Raw genomic sequence first — 3,609 nt, 5'->3', positions numbered from 1 at the left:
TCTCTTTGTTTAATGATGTTGATTCTAGCATTTGATCCAACATAGCTCATCACATTGCTACAAAATTTAACATGGTATCAGAGCCTAGCCTAGAATCCATTAAGTTTATGAGCCCATTATCTTGCTAATCACTTAGCTAATTAGGATTAATAGATAATTAGATTTTTTAACCTCTTTTTTTAACTAACCTTTGCATCCCCAGCCAATGGAGGGGCTTGATCTCCCTCCAGGAGAAACATTAGCTCAAAAGCTCTTAGCCATACATAGCCACCTCCCTTGTGCTTCAGCAGCCCATCAAGAAAATTTGCCAAACCGCCAAGCGTTGTCGTTTTTTGCTAATTTGCAGGCGTCTGTTTTCTGAGGAAAATTTGATATTTTTGCTGCTCCAGTTGCAATGGGTCTAATTCCTCTTGGCCCTAGGGGTTTTCAAGGGTGCTCTATAAGAGCAGGTGGAGACAAAATTTGATTTGATCAAGTCTACAGTGAGATCCAAGCTCTTAATCAAATCTACAGGTGACTTTGGTAAAACAGAGATTAAGCATTCAATGTTTGGTCAAATCTTGTGTTTCTTGGCTTAATCCTCTACTAGACTAATTGCTATTGATGACCTTGAAAGGATTTGAGCTCATTTGAACGGCCTCGGATGTGGGCTCCCTGCATACTCTGTTTTTTGTATACAAAACAGAGGATTAATTTGCTAATCAATGCTAATCACTATTTTTTGGTACAATTAAGGGTTCTAATTAACCATTAGGTATCTGATACAGATCCCTATAATTTCAAATTGCAATTCGGAGATGGTTTGATACTCTAACCATTTCGTACAAATTGGTTACCCCTGGTTTAATGTAATTTCTGGGTGGTGATTTTATGTTGATAAATCTATTGTAATCATCTCCTAAACACCAGATTGAGTTGTAAAAGGGTAGACAGTGCCCTTGAATCTTGAAATTGGATCAAGAGGTAAGACCCCCTTCACATTATCAATGAGTACGACACAAGAGATAGCCAAATTTAATGGGGAGCAGTTTTACACATGGCAGACAAAAACCATGTATCTGCTCATGAGGAAAAATCTGTGGGGGCTAGTTGAGGGAAGAGATAAATGCCCAGAGGTGAGAGGGAAAAATGAGTGGAAGAGCAGGAATGAAAAAGCATTGGGACTTATCGCACTCAGTTTAAATGATAAAATCATTCATCACATCACACGGATACAATGGGGAAAAGATGCATGGGATGAACTCAATAAATTATTTGGCACACAAGCTATAAATTCAAAGATAAATCTGTTAATGCAATTCTACAAATTGGATATGAAGGAAAGTGAACCTTTAATCACACACTTAAACAGATATAAAAGCATTAAGCAACAACTGGCAACTATTGGAAAAAGGTAGAAGATGATGAGGCACTAGCAATGCTTCTAAAGAGTGTGGACAAAGGTGAATATGAAAACATTGTAGCAACACTAAAGAATGTACCTGAATTGAAGCTACATGAGAGATAGAAGGAGCTCTACTAGAGCAAGAGAGCAGAGGCAAAGAGAAGAAATGGCTTGACTCAACAATAAGAGAAGAAAAAGCATTCTTCACCCGAGGAGGATTCTCTCGAGGACGAGGAAGAGGTAGAGTAGGAGGAAGGACCTTCATTTGCCACAACTGTGGAAAGCCAGGACACATGGCAAGAGATTGCTACAGCAAACGCAGTGGAGAAGGAAGGACATCGGCAAACTTCATGGAGGCTCCTAAGGAAGTGGAGTCGGATCATCTTTTCTGAGAAGGAACGACATCGGCAAACTTCATGGAGGCTCCTAAGGAAGTGGAGTCGGATCATCTTTTTTGAGGGAGAGAGAGATAGAAACGCCACAACCCAATGTAACCTGCCGCCCCAACAGAGTAAAACCACCTTTAAGCCATCGATGATGTAGGCCATGTGGTAGCTGTATGTGTGAGCACTTTAGTCAAGGTCACGGGCACTTGTAGTAGCCTTGGACACATAGAGAGAGAGAGAGTGTGTGTGTGTCAAGGACTATGAGTTTAGGGACTTGAGGTACTGGATCAAGTAAGAGGGAAACTTGGTATAGGGTCCAGGTGTGCTAGGAGTATTCACTTGAGGGGAGATGTTGAAATATACAAGTGAATAGGGTGTGTGCGGGAACAAGCCCTTGGCTAGAGGCTGTAAAAAGAAAATCTGTAAATGTGAGAGAACCTGTGAAAAGGTGAGAAGCGTCTACTGGGAGAGAATAAAGGGTAGCATGAGGAGATTTAGGAGGTGTGGAGATATTCTGGGAGAGGTGGAGAGAATCAAGCAAAAGAGGTTGAGTGAATCATGGAGAAATCAATGGGATTGGATGCTTGGATGTAAACTCTATAAATTGAGGCATTGGCCTAATGAGAATTTGATGGTTTTTGATTATCCATGCCTACATTAAGCTATCAGTTAATTACTCACTAATCACGTGTTAATTATCATCTAATCTCTTTGTTAATGATGTTGATTCTAGCATTTGATCCACCATAGCTCATCACATTGCTGCAAATTTAATAGGGTATACCTAGCATATTATTCAAAGCATCCCCCAACGATGCTTCTTCTTCTTCTGTGGGGTATGGGTGAGGACTTCGAGGGATGAGTCTGAGTGCTCAGCCACCACTGGGTGGAGGATAGGAGGCAGGAATGTGCAAGCTCGAGAAAAAATTGGCAAGGGTTTGGCTAGAGAGAGAGAGCAAAGAGTGAGGAAAATGAAGTCGTGGGCCCCTTTTTATGGTTTTGCAAGAAGAACACGGGCCTAGCAAAACGATTGGTATGGTCATGACAACCAAGAAGGTACAGGCGTGTGTAACATGCCCATCTTCAATAATAATATATGCCCATTTAATAGATGAATTTATGGTCTTTTGTGGTGTAAAAATAAACAATTTTAATAAATAAGCTGTTTCCACTTAGAATCTTAAAATTTTGAGTCCAAATTCGGAATCTGCATGTGATTTAATCATAATATAGGATTTTACAGCATCCAAAATGGACACCGGATTGAGCCTATATGTAAACTTTTAGTTATTTTCATTTAAAATATGGTAAACTTAAACCTTAATAAATGCACGACCGGGTTTCTGATTGACGGACGGTCTGCTCCCCTACGATCATGAAGACACCTTGGAAATTTTTACCAAAAAAAAATTCACACCGCTGGGCGCTTTAGCATGCATATCGAGGTCGATGCCCCAAATTAGGGTTTTTTGCCCCCTAAAAAGATGTCGTTCACACTCAAGGAGCCCGTACAATGCCCGTGTAAGGACCAAAAGCCAACTACCCTAGCATACAGTCCACACAGACTTCCACGTGGATGCCCATGTTGCCATTGAACCGAAAGGTACATGCGTGCATAGGTACCATCCCTTTCCATAGGCTCATGCAAGCCACAGGCTGGTGTAATTTTCCCGTACACGTTCTTTGCACCCATGCTTTGCTCTTCCTTTCCTTGCACCCATACTCGTACCCGTACCTTTTTAAACCCCCCAACACCCCATGGTCGATACACCTAACACCCTGTTTTGCCCGTGCTCGACACTTTGCACAGTGACTGTACCCGCCGACAGTCCATACCTG

This window comes from Cibotium barometz, chromosome 31, assembly GCF_041138505.1.
Source record: "Cibotium barometz isolate CiBa-2024 chromosome 31, ASM4113850v1, whole genome shotgun sequence".
Lineage (NCBI taxonomy): Eukaryota > Viridiplantae > Streptophyta > Polypodiopsida > Cyatheales > Cibotiaceae > Cibotium > Cibotium barometz.
This window is presented reverse-complemented; position numbering follows the sequence as displayed.